The sequence below is a fragment of the Rhagoletis pomonella genome, unplaced genomic scaffold, assembly GCF_013731165.1.
Source record: "Rhagoletis pomonella isolate Grant_MI unplaced genomic scaffold, Rhpom_1.0 Rhpom_scaffold_00003, whole genome shotgun sequence".
In the NCBI taxonomy this organism is placed as follows: domain Eukaryota; kingdom Metazoa; phylum Arthropoda; class Insecta; order Diptera; family Tephritidae; genus Rhagoletis; species Rhagoletis pomonella.
The window spans coordinates 5,074,552-5,101,067 of NW_023458557.1; the positions used below are offsets into that span (position 1 = coordinate 5,074,552).

Sequence of the window (26,516 nt, forward strand, 5' to 3'; positions counted from 1 at the left end):
ATCCACATTGCACGAAGCGCATCTTCGGAAAAGGAATTTCCTGCTACCCGTAGCATGACGTTGTACAGCTGACTGGGTCGTTGACTGCCCAGCACCATTTCTTCGAGAAAGCGCTGGATTCTGCGCTGCTGACTTTCCCCGAAGTATTTTAATAATTCACGTTTTAAATACTCGTACATGCCTACTCCGGTGCTAAGTACACGTTGGGGATTTTCGGCGTTTCTGCAGATTTGTCCAATAGTAGGCAGAGTGAGCGGGTCCAACGTTGCCATTACGTGGTAGTATCGTTGAGCATCGCTTCGCATATTGCATGCTCTGAACCAGTAATCGACTGATGTGAACCAGGCATCCATGTCGTTGGGTGTAATGCGTGACATTGGAATTCGCGCATGAAATTCGTTTTGCATTGGCGGCTGTTGAAGATGTGCACTTTGCTGTTGTTGTTGGACCAATGACTGCTGTTGACCCAACGGTAAGCTTGCGCTTTGTTGCTGTTGTTGCTGAACCAACAGTCGGTGTTGTGGTACTGGCGGTAGCGGTGCGCCATGCTGCTGCTGCCCTAAAAGCACTGATGTACCTTGTTGTTGCGAACCGGGCGTTTCGGTTATTGGCGTTTGCCCTTGAGCCATGTCTTGCGGAGCTCCGTTATTGAATCGGTTAGGCGACATCTCTGGAAAACAGTCGCTGCCTGTGACCGTCGCGCTGTCTGTCCTCTGCAATGCGTGTTCCATATCGAATAGTTTTTAAATTATGTTAGCGGCGAAGTAAATTTTGCGATTGCACAATAGACTAATGTGCGGAAAAATATTCGAAGCTTTTTTAAATATTGTATTGGTTGTATTAACGGGATTCTGACACCAATGTGGTCGAGCGGTATAATAAAATTTGCTAGTCACTCTCTTGGCTGCTGAAGTACGAATGTTTTTATTCAATTTCTCATCCTTTCTCTTATGTCTTATTCGTGTACTTAATTAGGGATGGTACAACTACGAAAATGTGGTACAAGTTTGAATATACGAAACAATACATATAGTGTTGTGTAAAGAGAGAAATAAATTACTTATAATTTAATGTATGCATGTTGACTGTTCAAAATTTATGAGATTTTTATAAAATGTTTTGAGGGGACCACCACATGTACACTTCATATGTAGTAGGTAAGAAAAGTGTGCATTAAAAAATAACGAAATGGCAAGTAACTCAAAGTCTGTAATTCCATATTTCACAATTTTCAAAATTTTCGGTTTATGGCGTATAGTTTTTGAAGCATTTAAGTTTAAGAACTTTTTAAATATGTATTGTATACTTCAAACAATTACGAATAATTTGAAACTTTAGCAAGAGCTGTGCTTTCAGAATAAACCAACTTTTAAAGATAAAACATTCTGCGATCTTGAGCATAATTTTTATTTCAAAAACATCTTAATTGAAGGCACATTTGGAAAATACGTCGAAACGATCTAAATCTTTCTATAACTGCTAGTCCTTATAAAATTACATATACCTGTAAAATGCGTCAAAAAATGTGTCTCTAGAAGTGTGTAAAAACCTTGATATACTACTTTTAATGATGCTCCTTTTTTAGTCAGAATATTTCGAGGGTGGTATCAAAGCAACTTTTTTTCGACAAATGTTCTGATAGTTGCTCTTACTTAATTGGCTCCACTTTTCGAGATAGCGGTACTTGAAACTTTGCTTAAATTTTAACTATTTTATAAAAAAAGTCCCTGGGTTTTGAAGGTATTTTACTAAAATTTTTCACATAACCGTTTTTTTAATATTTCCTTAAATGTTCCATAAAATCATCGAAATCGGTTCACTAAAACATATAGCTCCCATACAACTGATTGATCAGAGCCGTTGTTTTGCGTTAACTCCTTCAATTAAACAGGTTAAAATTTAGTATAGGTTCAATTTAACATATAGCATGCATACAATTTATTATTCAGACACGAAGTTAGAGTTATTGCGCAAAAACATATCAGAGTAATCAGTTGTATTGGAGCTATATGTTAATGTTAACCTATTTCGCTAATTTTAAGGAATAATTAAATTTTAGTAAAATAACTTAAAAACTGAGGGAGTTATTTATCAAATTTTCAAGTACCGTTATCTCGAAAACCGGAGCCAATCTGGTAAAACAGTAATTAAGTGAGTTCAACTTTCAAAATCTTTCCTCAAATTTTACAACTTGAACAGCGTAATTTCAACCCAGCTTATTCTTTTGTTTTCTATTTCATGCTTATTCCTCGTCTAACTTTTGAAGCACTTGATGAAAATGAATTACACTTATATTAAACGATTTATTAAGAGATTACGAATAAAATGATATATAAAACATTGGTGTGCTCACAAATTTAAAAATTAAATTTTTTTTTTGAAAGTACCTATTTTTTAGATTTGCCCATATGCTTATTATTATAAAATAACAAGATGAAAGTGGTGTTACCTGTAATCCACTATAACTAGTAGAACAATGGAATACCTTCCTTTGTAGTTGTGGTAATCGCTTGCATCGGATAGATTCGGCTTAACTTCAATGTGACACCCATCTGAATATGTATAGATGTAACTATATGCATATATTTTTGTTTTTATATAAATTAGTTGAAGTTTCTGTTTTCTTACCAATTGCTCCTAGGCATTGTGGAAAGCCTAGGCGGTGGAAACCATCAATACAGTCATTTAAAGTTTCCGGAGTCGGTTGTAACTCTTTTATATATTGCGCTGACATAGTTTGCCAGACTTCCTCGCAGAACTCCCACAAAATTGTGCACACAGTCGAGACTCCAACACCAAAAAGCTCCGACACCACTCTGTATTCCCCAGCGTAAATAAAGCGATCGCAATACGTTTTTGCAATGGAATCGCGTTGCGCCTGTTTGTGTCAGCTTTGTGCAAATTTTTGAGAAAGCCACAGAGAGTGTCAAAACTGGTGCGGTTCATGCGGAAGTGCGTCTAAAGAAGTGGTCATCGTTGCAATTGCAATTAACCTCCCAGAAAGAAGATAGCCGATTCTATAATAAATAAAGTGTCATCTATGTATAAAAGGAAAGTAACTGATTTGTTATAATTTCATTTACCAACTTTCAGATGGATTTCTGAGTAGCGTTCCTCTGTAATAATCCGCAAAGTAGTAATTGCTGTCTTCGCAAATGTTGCCAAATTATAAAGTTTTGCTCTTTTCTTTTGTTATATAAAGCTAGTGCACTGTCGTAATTAGCTTGCACTGACTGCAAAAGTTGTAAATTAGCAGTATACGCCAGAAAAAGTTCGCTTAAACATGAATTGTTCTCCATTTTACCAAATTTACAAATTTATTATAAATAACAAAAAATTATTTTGTGACAGGTGATAGTCTCTCCTAAATCTAGCAGCTGATTGTGTGTGAAAGCCAAAAACCGATTGCTTAACTAAAAACTTTATTGACTCAATTAACTCCCTGTCTGAAAATAGTATAAAAATAGAATTATTAACAATAACCAACAAAACCAACAACCACATGATCAAGTGTAAATGGTAGCGGAGTAGCTGAGCTTGATTGTGTTGGCTTAGCAAATGAAGAAGTGAGGAAAAAGCAACGATAATTTACAAGGCTAACTTAGCGCAGTGCGTGGGCAACTGGCTGACTCAGTGGGATCGTCGGTTCGAATCCTACTGAAATAAGTTTGATGACGAAATGTGGTGATTTCCGAAATAGCTATCACTTCTACCATTTTTTTTTCAAATTATTGTTGCTTTTCCACAATAAGTTTTTCATTAAAAGCGGCCTCGAGCTCAATAAAACTTGTTGAATAAAAAGTTTAATTTTAGTGTTAAAATAGATCTAAAGTAGTGTTAAGTACTATACACTAGTTGCGTTTTTAGATTTTTCCTTAATACATTTTCTAAGTTAAGAAATACCACTTATCTGTCATTTTCTGCGGGCAGTCTATTCACACTATATTAGCCAAATTTCTAAGCTTTCAATTGGACAAAGAATAATAACGCGATCTCTCCCGGGGATACAATAAATTCTGTAATATTCACAAAAATTAACAAAAAAATACTCGTTGACTCGCTATTTTCGTTACATTTAAATTGAACTTTGGCTTTATAAAATTATTTTAAAAAATTTACCCTTAAATGCATTATTACCTTATGTATGCGGATCCATCACTACTTTGTAAGAATATAATGCAGAAATCAAAATATTAACTTAAAACCGTCACGATTTTTCTAGAGAGCGATAATTTATTTATAAGCTGGGTTAGAATATTCTGTTTCCGGTCAACGGTGAGCGTTCGCTGTGCAAGTTAGTAAAGTGTGGGGGACTGGGAAATGTTATTTGGAATGTTCTCTATCGAAAGTGACTAATTTTTTAAGTTTTCTCCAAAATTTTGTCAAATTGGTTTTTGGTCGCCTAAAAAATCGTTGAAATACCCCTATGTGCGCCAACTCCGAACGGCGATTGTATTTTTATGAGAAGCTGTTTTTCATAGCAGAAATACACTCGGAGGTTTGCCATTGCCTGCCGAGGGACGACTGCCGTTAAGTAAAAAACCTTTTTCCTATATTTTTGCGATGTTGCTTTGACCAGGGTTTGAACCCAGGTGCTGCGGAGTGGAAGCGCGCATTGCTTACCACTACACCACAGCGGCCGATTAAATGTTAACTATTTATAAATAACTCCCTCAGTTTTGAAGTCACTTTACTAAAATTTTGCATATTTTTTAATATTACCTCTATTATTCCCTAAAATTATCTAAATAGGTTCACTTTAACATATAGCTCCAATGCAACGGATTACTCAGATATGTGTTTTTGCGCTATAACTCTAACTTCATATCTAAATAATAAATTGTATGCGTGCTATAAGTTAAATTGAACCTATACTCAATTTTTAGCTGCTTAATTGGAGCAGTTATAGCGCAAAACAAAGTCTCTGATCTATCAGTTGTATGGGAGCCATATGTTATAGTAAACCGATTTCGATGATTTTATGGAATAGTTAAGGTAATATTAAAAAAGGTTATGTGCAAAATTGTAGTAAAATATCTTGAAAACTGAGGGAGTTTTTTTTATAAAATAGTAAAAATGTAGGCAAAGTTTCAAGTACTGCTATCTCGAAAAATGGAGCCAATCGAGTAAAACTGAGGACACCATTGGATTTAGAAGGCTCCAGTTAAGTTGCTTTGATACTACGCTCGAAATATTCTGACTACAAGAAGGAGCATCATCAAAAGTAGTAGATCAGGGTTTTTACACACTTCTAAAGAGCATTTTACAGGTATATGTAACGTTATCAGGGCTACACCTTTTCCAATAGTATTTCAGAAAAACACAAATGTATTTCCGAAAACTACAAATGATTTTCAGAAAAACTCAATTAATTTTCAGAAAATGCCAAATGTGTTTCAGAAAACCTCAAATGATATTCAGAAAACCTCAATTGATTTTCAGAAAAGGCCAAATGTGTTTCAGAAAACCTCAAATTATATTCAGAAAACCTCAATTGAAATTCAGAAAAGGCCAAATGAATTTCAGAAAACGCCAAATGTATTTCAGAAAGCCCCAAATATATTTCAGAAAAACTCAAATGAAATTCAGAATAGGCAAAGTGTATTTCAGAAAACCCCAAATGTATTTCAGAAAAACACAATTGACATTCAGAAAAACACAAATGTATTTCAGAAAAATCCAGTTGTAGATTTCCAAACTGTTTTCTTACACTTTACATAAATAATCTTACAATTAAGGGCACAGTTTTGAATTAAAGATACAAATGGGCATGGATTCAAACATCTATGTAAAAAAATACACGAGCATGGGTAACACATTGTCAGATCTGGTATTGGTGTGCGACAATGCACCCTGTCATACTAGGCTTGAGCAAGTAGTTGGCAGTAGCGGTTCGCCTACCCTTTTGCACTTGGGTCCATACTCGCCCATGCTCAATCCGATTGACAATATTTGGGCAAAAATAAAAAGTTATGTCAAAACTCATATGGGCATTCCTTCTACCGACGGACCGGGAGTAGTAGAAAGGAGACTGCAATACTTGGAAGAAATAATTCGCCAAGCGAAAGAAAGCGTTACTACTGCGGATTGCGCTCGTGCTATCCAGCACTCATCGGTTTTTTTTGGATGCTTTGGCCTTGCGGGATATGTCTGTAGGAATTTGAAACATTTCGTTTAAATAAATATGATTTTTACAAGTGTTATCCTGTTTTACTCCATTACAAAAAGTGGGTGAGGGGTTAATCGGGATATGAATTTATAAGCCATTATGTTTTCTAAGAGTGATGATAAAAAGTCCATAGATAAAAGTGTTCTGGAAATGATTTCTGAATTACATTTGCACTTTTCTGAATTTCGTTTGCGTTTTTCGGAATTTCAATTGAGTTTTTCTGAAATACATTTGGCCTTTTCTGAATTTCATTTGAGTGTTTCTGAAATACATTTGGGGTTTTCTGAAATACATTTGGGGTTTTCTGAAATTCATTTGGCCTTTTCTGAAAATCAATTGAGGTTTTCTGAATATAATTTGAGTTTTTCTGAAACACATTTGGCCTTTTCTGAAAATTAATTGAGTTTTTCTGAAAATCATTTGTAGTTTTCGGAAATACATTTGCGTTTCTCGGAAATACGATTCGAAAAGGTGTAGTAGTTATAAAAAGATTTATTATTTTTTTTTTTTTCGTTTCGACGTATTTTCCAAATATGCCTTCAATTAAGATGTTTTTGGAATAAAATTTACGCTCAGGATCGCGTATTTTTTTAACGAATTCCAAAAAAGGAGGAGGTTATCAGTTCGTCGGAATATTTTTTTTTTTTTTTTATGTATGTTACCGCATAACTTTGGACCACGTCAACCGATTTCGAACATAGTGTCTCAGAGGTGGTCCCATACTAATCTGGTTAAGATCCGATCAGTGGATCACGAGATATATATATATATATTTTTTTATATGAGAGTTGAAGTCGGTTTTTTTTTTGCTAAAAATTACTTGTTATCTTTTAAAGTTGGTTTATTCTGAAAGCACACCTCTTGCTAAGGTATCATATTATTAGTAATTGTTTGTAGAATACAATATATACTTAAAAAGTTTTCAAAATGGAATGCTTCAAAAACTACGCGATAAACCCAAAATTTTGAAAATTGTGAAAAGTAGAGTTACACACTTTTCGTTACTTGCCATTTAGTTATTTTTAAAAAAACATATGAAGTGTACCCATAAGCACTAAAACCAATATATGGTGTGCTTCAAAAGTTATGACATGATTAATTGTGCCCCTCTTAAAAATTACATAAAATAAAATTATAGTTTAAAAAACTAAAACCTCGCTATTATAATTTCCATTCGTACTGTCATCAGGTATGTAACTTGAGAATAGGAATCGCTGCATCTTTTAGCCGCATCAATATTACATAGTTACATCCCGAGCTTGTTTTCGTTTTTTTTTTTTTTGTAATTTAAACACCTATAATTCAAAAGTTATGCAGCAAATTGATCCAATTTTTTTTAAAGCTTAAAGTATACGTCTATGAATTGATTCCAAAAGCAACCATCTTGATATAGTTTACAACAATAGAAATAAAGCTAAATAACACAAAGGTTACCTGTTTTTTAGATTTCCTCATATACATTTTTAAGGATTATTTATTGAATTTGTTGAATTTTTTTATTCTCAATTTTGTATTAATTCCTAAGCTTGCAATTTCGAAGTTTCTTAGGCACTTCATTTTAGTTTTAGTTTTAGTACTTACTCACTTCAACACCGCTAGTTTCCAGACTATTATTCCTTCTAACTTTTGAATTTGATTTTGAGTTATGTTACGTAATATCTTTTTTTATTCGCCGCATGAATCTAAGTGTGAATATTTTTTTATATATATTGATATTATATTCGCTACTGTTTTACAAAACTGACACCTTGGTTAGCTTTTTTTATGCCAACACTTTTTAAACACGTATAGATAGCCTACATATAAACTTTTTTTGTAGACATTTCTTTTTATGTAATCCGTTTTTTTTCTTGTTTTTCTTTGCAAGATACATTTTCACTAATACCTTCATGCACCAATGCACCTCCTGTTTTTTCGTTTTTTTTATATTTTGCTTGTTTTTGGGTTCGCTTTAGTTGATATAGTTTAGCTCTACACTGTTGCTCGTGCCTAATTTGGTAAAACTAGAACAAAGAACAGCCATCGACTAACACTCGCTTCGTTCGGACTCGTTTCCTAAGTGCTCGTGCAGTTGATAGCATTCTTGAGTCAATTAGTGCTAAACGCATAATTACAAACCTCTTATTTCATTTCGTGTGTTTCATTTGATCGTACAAATAAATCCACAAATATATTCGGTTAGTGATTATCAATGATTCTACCTCCCCCCCTTGTGGGGAACAGGTTTAGCGTGTTGCAAGACTACGACACGCTGGCCAGCCCAAATGAAAGCGCAAGAAAAAAGATTCTAAAGCAGGAAATACAACAATGTTGGACTTCCCCAATCTACCACCCGTAAACATCCACCAGTCACACCCCAAGTTCATTATCATGCAATCAGCGGAAAACGAAAAACCTTTGGCAAATTTCAGTGTGTTTGCAAAAAAAAAAGGCATTGGACTCGATCAGTACGGAGGTACAATCGGTAAATATGCTTCGCGATGGTAGTCTTCTCGTTTTAACCAAAAACCAAAAGGTAGCTGAGAAATTAATGAAAACTTCTGATTTCGGAGGCTTGTGCAAAGTGTCAGTTTCGCTCCATCAAAACCTTAACTCCACTAAAGGAACAATATTTGATAGAAATTTAATCCAAACACCAGAATCGGAATTATTAGAGGACTTGAAAACCCAGGGTGTAGTAGCCGTACACAAACTCACGAGGAAAATTAACAACAAAGATATCTTCACTGGTTCAATTTTGCTTACATTTGATCTTTATACAGTTCCGAAATATATCGACATTGCATGGTACAAACTTGGGGTACGGGAATATTTTCCTAACCCTATGCGGTGTAAAAGCTGCCAAAAATTAGGCCATACAGTCAAGCGCTGCAACAATAATCCCGTTTGCGGAGGTTGTAATCTCCCTCCCCACACACCTTCTAGCTGCACCCGCAACATGTGCGCCAACTGTCTTGGTCCTCACCCTTCCTTCGCCAACTCTTGCCCAATATACCAACAGCAAAAAGAAATATTAAAAATTAAAACCAAGAACAAGTGTAGTATGTTTGAAGCACGTCGCATATTTAAGCAAAACAATCCGCTTATTCGTGAAGCCTCCTACTCCACTGCCCTCTCTACAAATCCTCAATCAAACTCCGACAAAAGTAATAGTCAAAATAGTAAATCCGGTTCTATGCCCTTTGCCGCCTCCCCTTCTAATTATTCCCAATTCAGCGCTTATTCCAACGCAGCTGCTGATTCCTCAGCCCCCGACATGCACGTTTCGCTAATCAACAATACCCTTGATAACAATATTACTGATCAGCACATGTCAGAAACTGGTTCTAAACCCTCCTCCCTAGTTCCCGCAAACAACTCAAAAGTCAACGAACACCAAAACACAATTACTGACCTCAATAACATACCCAATTCGCACTCACTTAACAATGATAACAACAATGACAACAGCAATACGCTGTTAAACACTCCTGATCTCAATTCCGCCTTCAATCCTCTTTCGCAAATTTTCTCTTATCTTAGAGAAGATCAAATAACCACTCAAAATATCCACTCATTAAATCTCACTGCCAACTCAACCACCAATAATTCCTAATTTACTATTCATGATACATTGTGTGTATCGTAATAGTGAATACTTAAGCTCTCAGAATTGCACTGATGCTGAACATTCTGCAATGGAATATTCGTGGCTATCACAATAATTACTCGAGCTTGGAAATATGAATTAAAGAGCAATCCCCAAAAATAATTTGTCTCCAAGAGACTCACTGTAAATATAATTCAACTCAAATTATTCCCAAACAATACAACGGACACTTTCATAATTTTAGTTATAACACATCTGCTAAGCAGGGAACAGCCTTGCTGATACACAAAAGCATTCCTTATAAACTCATCAATACTAATACAAATCTTTCTGTTGTCGCAGCTGAAATAAACTTAAAAGTCAAATTCACTAATTTCCATTTATGTTCCACCGTGGTGGTCGTCAGAGTTAAAATCGTTACGAGATATTAAACAAAACGCTTGGAAAGTTTTCAGAAAGTCATTCACTAGTGAAGACTTAATAGCATATAAAAAAGCAAACTATCTATTTAATAAAGCCAAGAAAGCGGCTAAACTGCAAAGTTTCGCTGATTTCACTGAGAAAATTAAGCCTAGTACTCCTACATCAGTAATCTGGCAAAATATTCGTAAATTAGTAGGCACTTATAAGCCTTCGATTATTCACTCAATTGAAACAGCTGCTTCCACATTTACGGAGCCAAAAGACATTGCAGACGCGTTTGCGAGATACTGGTCCTCGAACTCTAACGACTCAAATTTCTCCTCTACTTTTTGCCTAGCTAAAAGCACAACCCTTGACCAATCTCCAACTTTTAGCCCTAACTACAAATCTAATATAATCGAATCCCCTTTCCTTTTAAATGAATTAGATAGTTGCCTAAGGTCGTTTGCCGGCACTACCCCAGGCCAGGACAAAATTTCTTACCCCATGCTTTCTAACATGCCAATCTCCTTCAAAAAACGCCTTCTAAAACTTTTCAATAATATCTTTGATACATCTGTTATCCCACATTCTTTCAAAACTGCGACTGTTATTCCCCTGAAAAAGCCAAACAAGGATGCTCAGCGGTTAGATTCATATCGCCCTATATCACTGCTTCCCTGCATCAGCAAACTTCAAGAAAAAATTATCTCAAAAAGACTTATATGGTTTTTAAGGTCTTCAAAGTCTCTCTCAGGATCAAGCACCATGGATGCACGGTATTATATTGATCATCTCATTTCAAAAAGCCTCTCATCTAAAAGCCATATTTCCATACTATTAGTTGATTTTGAAAAAGCTTTTGATAGAGTGGGTATTCAAGTCGTGCTTAACAAGTTACTGGAACTAAAAATAGGCCCTAAAATGTACAACTATATTAAATCCTTTCTGACAGCACGTTCAATATGCAGCAGGGTAAATAACATACAATCATCAATACATCCACTTTTTAATGGGATACCTCAGGGCTCTCCGCTGTCCACAACGTTATTTTTGATTGCATTCGACGACCTAAGCAAAATACTGCTCGCTCAAAAGGATATCAGCCATTGTTTCTATGCTGACGATTTATACCTCACGTGCAACAAAAGGGACACTAAGGACACATTTTCAAATTTTAAAAACACTTTATCATCAATAAGCAACTGGTGTCAATATTCGTTAGCAAAGCTATCACTTGAAAAGTGCAAGCATCTTCATGTATGTCGGAAACATCTTTGTGACTCCATTTCAATTAAAATTAATTATTTTTCAGTAGAAAATGTTCAACAGCTAGAAATTCTCGGTTTAATTTTTGATTATAAGCATAATTTTAAGGCCCACTGTGTTAATTTAAGAACTAGTCTAGCTGCCAGACTTAGGGCCAATTTCACATGCGTAGTTAACTCAGAATCGACAGTTAACTAGAGATTTTCAGTACAAAATTCTGTAGTTAACTCCCGATTCTGAGTTAACTACGCATTGTGAAATTGGCCCTTAACCTTATAAAATACCTTTCCTCCAACAAAAGTCATATACATACCAACACCCTTCTCAATATTACCCAGCTCACCTTTCTCTCCAAAATTGACTATGGTTTGGCAATTTATGGGCAATGCTCTCAAACGCACCTATCACGCATAAAAGGGCCATATCATGCCGCTATAAGATGTAGCCTGAGAGCGTTTAAAACTACGCGCACTGAAAATCTGCTGGCGGAAAGCGGCTTCCTCACTATTGAAGATCGGATCCATTATATACGATGCCGTCAATTCACAATCATATACTCGACAAAAAACTCTGTTATAAAGAGAGAGATCCAGCTACTAAAACGACGGAAACGCAGAATAAAATCTTCATCCGCACTTGCAGGTATACTTACCTTAGCATCAGAATCGGACATTAAGCCTGCTCCACTTCCAACTTGGAAACAGCCTCCATGGGCTTTGCAAAATAAGTCTTTTCTCAACGACCTTACAATTTATGGGAAACAAAACACTAACATAGCTACCTATAAACAAATTTTCCGCGAGATAACTGACCCATTCTTAAAGGAAGATTGGAAACTGCTCTTTACAGATGGTTCAAAATCCACTGACGGGACTTCTTTCGCAGTTGTCAATGCTAAAGGTACTTTGCTAGCACATGGAGTCCTGCCAACTGTTGCGACGGCAATTGAAGCCATCAAATCGACAAGAACCTCATCGGAACCAATTATCGCCATAAAACAGCTCATCATTCAACTAGGGGAAAGAATAAAATTGATGTGGATTCCCGGCCATGCAGGTATCAATGGAAACGAGTTCGCAGATAAAGCAGCCAAATCAGCAACGAAAGCTCCAGTTTTTACTTTCATGCCGTTCTCAAGCAAAGCCGTGGCGATATTGATATCCAAAACTGCGTATCAACGATGTGCCATTAAGTGGGCAAATTACTCCCACATATACAAGTCACACAATCCAAATAGAACTGCCATCCTGCTTCCTACGACGAAAACAACAGCCATGAATAAATGCTTCATCCCCCTAAGACTAGGTCACACTAGCCTAACTCACGCCCATTTATTGAAAAACGAGTCTCAGCCAACATGTCAATTTTGCCGCAATGCCCCCTTAACCATCCCCCATATTCTCAAAGACTGCCCGCTACTTACAGATTCCATATCTTCCTTCTTCCCGATCCCCAACCCTTTAGAATTGCTTACTTATCCGAATGAGAAAAATATTAAACTGATATTTGAGTTTTGTAAAAAAATCGGTATTGATAAATTATTATAATCCGTCACAACGCATGCACTTACATATGTACACCTTAAGCCGATAGCCCTGGCAGCTAGTGCTTAATTGATTATAATTTTAATTGTAATTAATTTAAATAAATAAATAAATAAATAAATAGAACAAAGAAGCGACCCGCTGGATGCCCGCGATCACGTGCGAGTGATCGACAGGAAAGTGAATAGAGCGATACCACCTCTACCGTAGGAATGTGTACACATGTATATATGAGACATTCTTTTTCATATCGGACACCGAATTTGGTGTCACACTTTCGATTGGCTTGAAATTTTTTTATGGGTTCCATACATGAAATAAGCTAACATGTGTTCGAGGAAATTTGTTTTTTTTTTTCGGTGATATGATCTTTCAAAGTTTGCATTTATTCGTGATTCTCGGGCTGATCTTAACGTTGTTTTACGGTTAAAGAAACGGGCTTAACATTTCTTTACATAAGGTGCTCAAGATTGTCCCAAAGCTAACTTAGCTATTAACAGTTGAACTTTTTGAAGATTATTTGCATAGTGAAGCCCAGTAAATTAGGGATTTAAAATTATTTAAAATAAATTTTTCATGACGAAATGGCTTTTTTGTGAGAGTCAACAATTTTGTGTAATTTTTTTTTTTGAAAAACTTATAATGAGATTTATTTAGCAAGGTGTTAAACATCGGATATAATATTTGTATGGCAAGATTTTTCTTTAAGGCGACAAATCCCTAGAAATGGGCGTTGCAATTGCAGAACTAAAGTTAGCAAACGCATATTTTAAATCGGATTTCGGCAGAATATCGCTTCGTTAAAAACGCTGGTTCCACAACTTTTTCAATCAAATAATATTCTAGAAATGGGCGTGGCTATATTGAAACAAATGTTCAAAAATTTAAACTTTATCAGAGATGGCAGCGATTAATTATTTGATTAAATAAATCGATTATTTTTGTCCACTTTTGAATTTAATTGTATCGTAGTTTTATGCTCCATTAATCGAATATTAATCGATTAATTGTAGAATAATCGTATAAATATTTTCAAGAAATATGAATTCCGTAGTTGTCTAAAATCCATCCGTGAACATTCAAAAATATTCATTTCAAAAATTCGTTCGAATTGGCCTCAGTAATGAAGTTCTTGCGAAGTAAAATAATGTGCGCAGATGATCTTAGCGAGTCGTCACTAGAATCAGTAGAAAATGAGTTCGATCTTTCGGCCCCTTATAAATCTTTTGTACACAAACGAAGGCGAAAAGATGATGATTTGGGTCACCCCCACAAGATTAGATGAGTTTTTATTTAAATTGTCAAGTCCTAGATCTAAAGCGGAATATCATCGACTCTTGGGAGGAAATGAAAACTTTACAGACTTTCGAAAAAATACTTTAATTCAGTTGGTACCTCGGCGCCTGCTAGGGTTGCCAACCGTACTATATATATAGTATTGTACTATTTTTTCGGTCAGCGCACCATATACTGTTGGAAAAAATATAGTATGCATATTTACGGTATTTATTCAGTAATAAATATAAATATATTTTAGTAATTTGCAAGAAAAAATGCGTATTAAGATGGAATACTGAAATAACAATGAAAATGAAATGAATGAATTCTTTAAAGTAAAAGGTCATAGTGAGTTTATAATACTGAGAATAGAATACCAAACTCAAAAATTATTAAATTTCATTCAAACAAAGCGACTACCTCACTGATAAAAATGAACTTTTGATTTATATTAATTTAAATTTTGATTCCGATAAAGCATGTGATACTTTCATAGTCAACAATGATAATAATAATATCCCAACGGTTTTTACCCTCCATTCCCGCCCATCCGCACGAGGGGCGCAGTCCGCATGACGTACGGAACCAATATTTTAAATTTTTGTGCCGAGTCACGATAGGCAGGAGTTTGTTAAGTGTCGAGATCTAAAACTGTTCAGCTACAGAACTAAATTCATCAGCTGATTTTATGTATTTATGTCAATAATTCACTTATTGAGAGAGGAGAGTATCGCTTTCTTAATGCTGAAAAGCGGATCTGATATATCAAACGTGCTGGAATGAGAGTTAAAATCCTGGCATAAGCAACGGAGTGGGTCGTGCAATTCAAAATTGGTTTTACAAGCTTTCAGAAATATGGGACAAAAGTGTCTTGATACGCGTGACGGAACATTAAAGCTTACATCAGCCAGAAGAGACGGACTTGAAATTGAGCCTGTCAGTAATTTAACCATAAAAATTATACCAAGCATTTCCCTGCGACTGGCAAGTGTAGGAAGGTTAATAAGTTTTAAGCGACTCGTATAAGGTGGAAGACTATATTGAGAATCCCATCGGAAATTTCTTAAAGCAAAAAGTAGGAATTGTTTTTGAATTGATTCTATCTTGTCTGAGTAAATTTGATACCTTGGATTCCAAACCACCGAGCCGTATTCCAGAATCGGCCTAACTAATGTTGTAAACAGGGTTTTAGTGATATACGGGTCACTAAATTCTTTTGACCATCGTTTCACAAATGCAAGTACACCTTTAGCCTTGTTGACTGTCACATTAATGTGAAGATTAAAATTAAGCTTAGGATCCATTGTGATACCAAGGTCCACAAAATTGTATACCTGTTCCAGGTTATGGTTACCTATTATATAAGAAACTGGCAGAACAGCTCTTCGCGAGAAGCACATTACTTTACATTTCTTAAGATTTAGCAAAGACCTTTCATCAATTGAAACGTACGATTTATAAAGTTTTACATCATCTGCATACATTAAAATTTTGGAGAATTTTATATCTGTAGAAATATCGTTTATAAAAAGCAAGAACAGAATCGGGCCTAGGTGGCTACCCTGAGGGACTCCTGAAGTAACATCAATGACGTCAGAGATAGTATTTTTAGATAATACCCTTTGTGATCTATCATAGAAATATGAAGAGATCCAACGTAGAAAATTAGGTGGAAGACCAAGAAGATCAAGTTTATAGATGAGCAACGAGTGGCACACTTTTTCAAATGCTTTACTGAAATCAGTATATATAACACCAACAGTTTTGCTCTCACTAAATGCTTTTGAGATATAGGATGTTAATTCAAGTAAATTTGTAGAAGTTGATTTGCCCTTGCAAAATCCATGTTGACTGTATGAAATGCTTGAAGTGATAGAATGCGTCAACCGATTTGTTATAATTGCTTCAAATAATTTAGGAATTGCAGAAAGCTTAGCTATGCCCCGGTAGTTCTCCACTGAAGACCTGCTACCGCTTTTATGTAAGGGGGCTATGAACGATTCCTTCCATACAGTTGGAAAAACGCCCTCTTTAGGAGCCAAATTAAATAAGGCTGTTAACGGCTCATAGAGATAATCAGCACAATTTCTAAGAAAACAAGTGGGGATCTGGTCAGGACCATAACTAAAAGACTGCTTTAAGGACTTCAGGTAAACTAAAACATCATCGGGAGATATTATAGGGTTATGTATTGAGTTAATTGGACTTAGTTTAAAAGGATAGTCAAAGTATGCTTGGGAGTTAGTGGAATAATTGGATTTAAAAAACTGAGCGAACATGTTAGAAATTGTTTGATTATCACCAGAGACGGTATTTTGATACTTCATGGCGGAAGGAAACTCACGTACATTTCGCTTGGAGTTTACGAAATCATAAAATGATTTGGGGTTATATATTATACGTCGTTTGATTTTACACAAGTAATCTTTATAACACTTTTTGTTTAATTCAAAGAACTTGTGACGCAAAAGTGAGTATTTTACATAGTATGAGTGTAAGCCGGTTTTTTTGTGTAATCTAAAATAACGTGACTTTCTGTTTTTCAAGTTTTTCAGTTCTTTAGTGAACCATAACTGTGTTTGTTCTACAGGAACACACATGCGTTTAGGCACATACTTTTCAAATAATCTATGTACAGTAAAATTAAAATGTGCAACGCTTTGCTCAACAACAATACAATATATTTTATATAAAAGAAATGCATAAGAAAGAAAAAAGATGTATGTATACTAAGGCGGAGTTATTTAATTTCGGAAAAAGTGTACGGTATATTCGAATTCTACGATTGTTTATTAGGAAAAATTGAAAAAGCAACAAAGTCTAAGCGGTAGAAGTTATAGCAGCTATTTCGGAGATCACCACATCTCCTCATCAGACTTCTTTTTTCTAGACTTCAGCAGGGATCGAACCTGCGTAATCGATGTTCAAAGTCAGAAACGTTAACCACTGAGCTATGTTCATCCCGTAAACTCTTGTTGCTAATTCATTTTCCTTATTCAACCAACTACTATCAGGTGTAGCTGACTTGCCGCTATTTAAACTCGACAGCGTGGTTGTTGTTGTCAATTCTATACATCTATTTGCTTATTTGCTTTTTTTTATAGTTTCAGACAGGCTCTTCCTAAACTTTGTATTTGTCAATGTTATATCATTGTATTATAATTTTTTCTGAACGAAATTATTATTATTATTAGTACGTCGGGTATACTCGCGCTGCGACCTAAAAGATCTATTGTGCTAAACCCTGATTGTAGTCCCTCCAACCTTAGGCTATTCAAGAAATTAAGCACATTGGAGGGTGCCGTGTTCCAAATCTTGGATGGAGAAGACAATCGTTCCCCAAGGTGCATCAGTCTGCTATTCATGATACGCGGGCAGTCACACAGAATGTGCTCTGAGGTTTCCTCCGCCAGCCCACAGAACCTGCGGTCTGTCTCTACAGAAAGCCCCATTATGCTTAGATGGTACTTTGACTTGCAGTGCCCTGTCAGGAAGCCTGTAATAGTCCTAAGATCCTTCTGAGTTCACGGGGTCTTTCTGAGTTCCTCCGGGAAGGAGTTATGAATTTCTTTGATTGTCTCATTCCCTTTGACTTAAGCCAGTGGGCAGCAATCTGAGATTCCCCCAACTCCTAAGTAGTTCTGCAGTGTATCCTGTAGATGTACCACTGACAGGCTCGGGACCATGCATTCGCGTTTGGGCTCCACATTTTCCGAGATAGTCAGCCCTTTCGTTGCCTTCAACACCTTCACGTCCAGGGACCCACCACAGCGTAATTCTATTATGGGCTCCTAGGCTATTCAGAAGAGTTTTTCAACTGTCCACAAGCCTTGCTGTCGTTCTAAATGAGTCTAAGGCCCTTAGTGCTGCCTGGCTATCCGACATAATATTTATTCTGGCCCCGTTTGTCCTTCTCCGAAGACATTCTCGAACACGGACGTCGATTGCGAAGATCTCCGCCTGGAATATGGTTGGGTATGAGCCCATTGGCAGACTTTTCTGGAACCTTGGTCCAGGCACGCCTGCCCCAGTACTCCCGTCTTCCATCTTTGATCCATCGGTATACCATACTTGGGACCCTTTGTCAATCATAGATATTATCGCCTTACAGCAGTCCCTTTCAGGGATTCTGACCTTATAGGGCTTATCAAAGGATAATTTCGGTAGCATGATATCTGTGAGCTTGATAACGGGATCATCCAGAAAAGGCTTGAGAACCTCCAAGTGACCCCAAAGATCTCCACTCTTCATGCTGATTACATTGGGCAGCCGTATGGAGCTCCAGCAGGCCTCCTTTTCTATCAGAATAGATAGAGGAGGAATGCCTGTAATTATTCCGAGGGCATCCGTTGGAGAGGTGCGCATAGCTCCTGTGATGACCACACAGATCAAGCGGTGTAGCTTGCTCAAGATGGCACCCGCACTTGCTTTCTATGCTTTTGGCCACCAGGCCAGTGCCGCATATGTGACAACAGGTTTCACGACCGTATTGAAAGACCAATACGTTAGTTTGGGTGATATTCCCCAAGTTTTACCATGGAGTCTCTGGCAGGCATAAAACGCCCTTGTAGCCTTGTTGGTAATGTTAAGGAGATGTGAGTTCCAATTGAGCCTTTTGTCCAGAGTTACCCCTAGATACTTCGCCTCTTCTGAGAACTCATTTCTGTCCCTGCCAAAGTGGGTTTAGTCAAGTTGACTTTCCTTCTATTGGTAAATGGAACAACGGTGGACTTCTGCGGGATTATTGACAATCCCTTTGAAGCACACCAGTCTTCCGTTAGACTGAGCGCAGGTTGCAATCTGGAACAAATTGTGTCCGCATGCCAGCCGACAACGTAGATGACTAGGTCATATCCATATGCCTTGAATCCATTGCCATTTAGCTTTTCAAGAAGTTCGTCAACAACCAGTGTCCAAAGTAGGGGCGATAAGACTCCCCCTTAAGGACAGCCACGGGTGGCAGTTACTGCTTTCATGTTGTCTCCTGGTTTCGCTATTATAGTTCTGGATCTCAACATGCTTATGATCCAATCCGTTAGAAGGCCAGGAATATCCTTTCGTATCATAGCTGTCGATATTGCTTCATAAGACGTATTATCGAAAGCACCTGATATGTCCAGGAATGCACACAAAGCTATCTGTTTATACCGCAATGCCTTTTCAATGACTTGAGTGAGGCTATGTATTGCAGTAATAGTAGATTTGCCTGCCTGGTATGCGTGCTGACTCTGACACAGAGACTTATTCCTGAGAAAGTTATCCCTTGTGTGAAACTCAATACGTTTTTCTAATGTCTTTACTAAAAAGGAACGAAATACTTCTCCGTTTACAAAAATTTGTTTCTTCATACAATATACTGCTGTTTCGTTTGATAATTGGAAGGGTCAAACTTCATTTTTGGTACATGGTTCGTTCGCCATTTTTGCTCAAAATTAATCGTAAAATTTAAATTTGATATACACTTTCTTGGAAAATTTTTCTCCGAACGAGTTACTCCGCCCTAATGTATACTCAAAAGGCGTTTTAACTTTTTCTTTTAAATAAAATACATATATAATATATATAATATATATAATACATATATACATATATTTGAAGTGTACTATATTTTTCAGTGTTTTTTTGAAAAAGTACTATAAATATCTTAGAAACGCAACCGCTTACCAACAAAACGCTTGCAAACTTAGTTAAATCTGTATATATAAATGTGAATGTCTGTTTGTTTATTACCTTATAACTTTTGAACCACTACACGTATTCGCACGAAACTTTGTACACTTATTTGTTTTTACCCCGAGAAGGTTATAGGAATGGTTTTGTAATATAGTGTAAATTTTGCGAGGGGGCGTGGCACCTCCCATATGCCATCAACTATAACTTCGGAACCATAAGTCACATGAACTTGAAATTTGGTATGCAGACAAATCTATGGTAGATGCTTATAGTAAGGTATATGTATATAAATGGCTTTATAGCAGGGGGCGTGGCATATCTCATGGTCGTAAAATTTTTAATCAGCCATAACTTCGGAACCATAAGTCACATACAATTGAAATTTGGTATGCAAACATATCAATGGTAGGTGCTTATCAGTTTCCAGTTCACTTAGCTTTTGCAATGACAATAAACAAGCATCCCTTAAAGTAAAACATGAAACTTTGTCGAAAATAAAATGTATTATAATTGAATTGGAAGATGCATTTATGTTAATAGATACTTTGAGGTATTAAAAAAATGCTGTGAAATCATATTAGAGTTATTATTCGTACGAAATTAGATAGTATTTCTTCTATTATATAATTTATTGGAGATATTTCAACCTAAATAAAAACACCTGCAGTGCCAAAGAATTATTATAGCATTTCATTCCATAACACCCAAGCTATACATCTGTCCTACCGTATGCTGCTATCACGTCTATAGTAAAATTAGAGCAGAGAGCATAACAACTTTACAGAAAGTATTTTTTCATATTTGTATAAAGACGTGGGGTGAAACCCGCGGGTAAAAGCTAGTAATAAATAATTATCACCGCTAAAAATACTCGTTTTATTTTATTTAACGCTAATTTACAAGAGAATTATAATTTTTTTATGGAAAAGTGTTTTTGTAAATACTCACTGTAAAAAAGTACCTTTAAAAATTCGATTAATCGATTATTTCTCAATAATTGCAAAGAATTGCATATAATTTTATTTTGCCTTGTGATTAATCATATGATTAATTAATCGATTATTTTATTTGTTTTTTTGCCATCCGTAGACTCTATTGTGGATTTCGCCAGAATATCTATATAGATTGAAAAAGTTGTGCCGAAATGAACGGTGAACTGTACTTTTAAGCACGCCCACCGAGAAACAAATTCTTTCCCACGACAGCCGGTTCGACGTACCGGAATGACTCGGGTTTTACCCGACCAAGGGCTGCTGTTTCGGTGATCTAACCCCGTTTAGGTCGACGAAGTATCTCAGAAGTTGTTCGTCCACAGGGCTACATTTGCTACGTATTCTCCTGCTCAGGGCTGGCATCGAGTCAAATCCAGGGCCAGAAACCTACACCTGCTGTGTATGCCAGAGACGACTACACCACAACTCCACCTCTGTCAAGTGCAATGCTTGCGACGGGTGGAGTCGCCTCAGAGTCTGCTCAGGATTACGGATCCATCGGCAGTGCACCACATCATTTGTGGCCCCCTGCTCAAACAGAGCAGCCTCCACGGCTAACCCCAGTCCACCTGAGCAACTCAACACAAACACCACAGCACCACAACATAATAGACCACCCCACAACCACGACAGACCACACAACAGACACAACCGCACCACCATCCACACGCCGCCGCCAACAACCAGGAGTTGTTGCTCCTACAATCTGCACGGTATGTCGGACCAGGATATTCCGTAACGTGACATCAGTCAAGTGCAACACTTGCCTTGGCTGGTGCCACTTTAGGGCATGTTCAGGTCTGCGCACCACGCAAGATAGGACGAGGAACTTCGAGGACCCGTGTTGCGCTGCTCGGTCGCAAACCCCAATTGCGACGCCACTCACTACCACCACAGGGTGGCATCCCCCACAGCAGCGCACACAGCCAATGGCGGCCAGGCAACACACTTCTCTCACCCCGCACAACACGTCTCCCGAACCACATGAAGCTCCTTCAATTTAACTGCAACGGACTTCAGACCAAGATCGTGGAGATAACCGTCTTCATAGCAAGGCATGGTATATTTATAGCTGCGATCAAAGAGACGAAGTTGCACAGCAATTCAACATTGTTGAATTGTGCCAGATACAACGTGCACCTTTGAGATCACGAGCGAGATAATGGTGGTGGCCTAGCTTTCATCACGCACCACACCGTGCAGTATCGTCTTATTGAATCAGACATCGACCGCAAGGATACCAAGATATTCACGAACCACTTGCCCCCAGCGAAGCATCAGCATAGTTTCCGCAAAGTGCACAGTACAGCAACAGCACTTAACGCCATAAACACGTGGCCTAAACCCCAACCGTCCCTGTGAAAGAACTATTCTAGTAGCGTTGGACCTGTCAAAGGCGTTTGACACCGTCATCCACTCCACGCTAGTGGAAGACATAGAGGCCTCCTCTCTCCCACAGAGGCTCAAACAGTGGTCGGCGAATTATCTTAGTGGTCAACACTCGTCGGTAATGTTTAGAGACAAATCGAGTAAACCTAGAAAAATAAAACAGGGGGTTCCACAGGATGGTGTCCTTTCCCCGCCACTGTATAACTTTTACATTTCAAAGCTCCCTCAACCACCCCAGGGGACCTTGATTGTCTCAAATGCCGACGATTATTCGATAATGTCGTCTGAGAATGGAACTGATGACTTGTGTTCGAAAGTAAACGGGTATCTCTCCGAGCTTTCTCGCTTCTTAACTGCTAGGAGTCTAACCCTTTCCCCTACAAAATCTCTGCGACCCTGTTCACCACCTGGACGAAGGAGGTCAGACTTCCGCTGCGACTTCACGTCGACGATACACCACTTCCGACGGTGAATAACCTCAAAATACTCGGAGTAACCTTCGACAGTATACTCTCCTTCTCTGAGCACGCAACCGGTATTGTCAACAAAGTACAGATCCAAACAAGGTCCTCAAGTCGCTAGCTGGCAGTACTTGGGGCAAAGTTTTCAATTAATTTTGTGAACTTGCTGTAGACTTGAATCAGCTAACCGTGAATAACCCCAAAATACTCGGAGTAACCTTCGACAGTCTACTCTCCTTCTCTTCGCACGCAACCGCTATTGTCAACAAAGTACAGAGCCGCAACAAGGTCCTCAAGTCGCTACCCGGCAGTACTTGGGGCAAAGACAAAGAAACGTTGCTGGCAACATACAAGGCAATAGGCCGAGCAGTTTTAAATTACGCAGCACCAGTGTGGCCCCCGGGGACTAGTAGGGCGCAGTTGATGCCTTCTGATGTCGCCAGAATACCACCTGCACGACGAGGCAAAAATGCTCCCTATTAAGGAGCATAGCACAATGCTCTGCAAGCAGTTTCTGGTTCGGAGCCACAGTCGTGGTGACCCAAATAGACAACTGCTTGCAGAAGAGCTCTCACCAAGGCACGTCAGGAGGCATCTCTACGAACTTAAGGACGAAGTCCAGAGGTTCATTAAGCAACCTCTGGACCCGTCAGCATATCGACAGGCCCTGAACGGCATTCACCGGGAGTCAGTCTCGAGTTATGTAGACTCCAGACATGTGAATGCCGTTCTAGGCACACAGCCACCGGATATCGACGAGACGGAGCTTCATCTGCCTCGGGAGACTAGAACTACAATAGCCCAACTTCGCTCTGGCTACTGCAGCAGGTTAAACTCGTACCTGAGCAGAGTAAACGCAGATGTGCCAAATGAGTGTCCGGCATGCGGAGAGACACCCCACGACTCGAAACATCTCTTCGTATGCCCGGAAAACCCGACAACACTAACGCCTTTGTCCTTGTGGACCGACCCCATTGAGGCTGCACTCTTCCTGGGGCTTCCGTTAGTGGAACTTGACGACAGTGACTGAGATATTAACCGATCTGGGTGGGGTTGTTGTAGCCACTACAACAACAATAACAAACAAACAAATTTTAGGAGCAAATAAATAGTTGTCCGGAAATGCACGGTGAATCCGCCTTAAGTAATTTATGCTGTAATATGATCATAGTTGAAATTATAATAGGGTAAATTACGATGTTTTTGTTCATTGGAAAAAATTTTTATTTTTGAACTATAAATATTCAAATTTAACCTTCAGAAGACAGACTGGGGTGTAAGACACCCCAGTGCAAAGCCTATTTTTGATAAACTTTTTCGTTATGTCAATAAAAGCTAACCATGCAATTATATGATCTTGTACCTTTGAAAAATTCAATAAGACATTTCATTTTAAATTTATTTTATCTAAATATTTCCAGCGTAATATATGCAAAAAAAGCTTAAGCTGTGTGTTTTAAAAGCAACATTTCAATTGGGGTGCAATTTACCCCAGTGTGTCGTTCACGTCAAATAAAAAAGGTGTGTCCTCCGAAGGTTAATGTACATATCGCTCATATACTTCAATACTGTCATAACTCAAGAAACCAAAAAATCGAGTAAAACAACTATAAAGTTCTGAATGTAGATATAATTTCATAGTAAATATTAATACATATTTTGATCTAGTGAGCTATCAGCAATTGGTATAGCTATGACATTTTTACACAACATATAAGATAGTATAGCAATGAAGAAAGAAACTGCTGGTTGGCCCTGTGTTCAATATGCGCATCACTATTACGGCGCCTAAAAACGTGCAGCCCACTAATGGTGCCAACAATAGAGGTAACCGTCGTCCCTAAATTGGAGCGCTAAGCGTAGCGTTTGCCATTATCAACGAGTGTCAGCGCGCGCTATCCCCAAATCAACGCTGCGTAATTTTTGACGTTTTCTCATTTCCTCTCGTTTCCTCTTCTGCATCCAACTTCAACATGTAACGCCCTGTCAAAAATGAAAATTCCATTTGCTCAGCTCTAGCGCCGCATTATTGTGGGATGATAAATACAAATTGTACGGGCATGACAATTTTTGACAGTTGTTTGACATTTGACGCGCCAATTTAGGGACGGCAGTAAGACCGCACCAAGCGCCACGACACGACACACAAAGGGACGTCCCAGTACTAAGGGCGGCCAAAAATAGAAGGAATAGAGCTAGAGTAATACAATTTTGCACACGTCATTTTTTTATATACTGAAGACCGAAAATTTACAAAATCGCACAACGGACACGCCCACCTACCATATACAAAATACGAAAAACAAATTATGACACCAAAACACATTTTTAAAAGACTTACATACTAAGGTTGTTCACACTTGTCTGGTTATCAGGTTATCTGGCAAAAAATTGTTATGCTGTTGCGTATTTTATTTGTTGTAAACCGAATAAAAGTATAACCACATTCTCAGAAAACCTGATAAGCACTCAAGTGTGAACAACTTTGGGTACTTCACGTTCCATTTAAAATTAGCATTGCATTCGAAAAGAATAAATTTGTTCATGCCTTTTGTTTACTATATGTACATTTTCTTTTAAAATAAAATAAGTTAGAAGAGAACTCAGGCACATTTAAAATCTATTAACACACCGTTATTTCATTAATTGCATAATACATAAACTAAATTAAATTCTTATCACTACTCACCAATTTCCTTTATTTTAATGTTCTTCTTGAGCTTTGCACCACGATTATGTTTATTAAGACAAAAGGAAACGCAACAAAGTCTAAGCAGTAGCAGTTATAGCTGCTATTTCGGAGATCACCACATCTCCTCATCAGACTTCTTTTTCTAGACTTCAGCAGGGATCGAACCCGAATAATCGATGTGAAAAGTCAGAAGCGCTAACCTCTGAGCTATGCACACCCCGTAAACCTTTCTTACTAATATCAAGTGCAGCTGATTTGTCGCTATTTAAACTTAATTCGCTTTATTGTATAGTTAAGTGGTGATACGGGTTCGATCCCTGTTGAAGTGATTCCGATATAGCAGCTATAACTTCTACCGCTTAAACTTTGTTGCCTTTTCTATTTTTACTACTAAACGTAATCGTGTTACAAAGCTCAATAACAATATTAAATTAAAATGTTAATAAGCTACAATAACATTGACAAATACATAGTTTAGGATGAGCCTGCCTGGAACTATACAATAAAGCAAATTAATGTATAGAATTGACAATAAAAACCGCCCTGTCAAGTTGAAATAGCGGAAAATTAGCTGCACTTGATAGTAGTAGGTTGAATAAGAAATGAATTACCAACAAGAGTTTACGGGGTGTACATAGCTCAGTGGTTAGCGCTTCTGACTTTGCACATCGATGATGCGGGTTCGATCTCTGCTGAAGTATAGAAACAGAAGTCTGATGAGGAGATGTGGTGATCTCCGAAATAGCAGCTATAACTGCTACCGCTTAGACTTTGTTTCTTTTTCCATTTTTCCTAATAAACATAATCATGGTACAAAGCATGGTACAGCTGTGTTGGGCAAATTTCAATTGTAAGGGCAATTAACAATTACATAACAATTAATTAATTGCTATTTGCTACCACAACAATTATCAGTTGGTTAACTGTAATTGTGGAGAGTAACAATTAATTGTTAATTGTAGTGGACAAGTTAACAACCTTTTTAATTAATTCAAATATGTTTTTATTAAAAAACATTTACCGGTTGCAATTGCGACCTGTAAGTTTAAATTTGTATG

General features: G+C 37.5%; 1 protein-coding gene across 3 annotated transcripts in view; it reads left to right on the forward strand.

Annotated features, from left to right (window-relative positions):
• Positions 1-26,516, forward strand: part of LOC118734996 (MAGUK p55 subfamily member 6) — a gene marked incomplete at its 3' end in the record, with an annotated part of 403,145 nt that overhangs the window by 376,103 nt on the left and 526 nt on the right.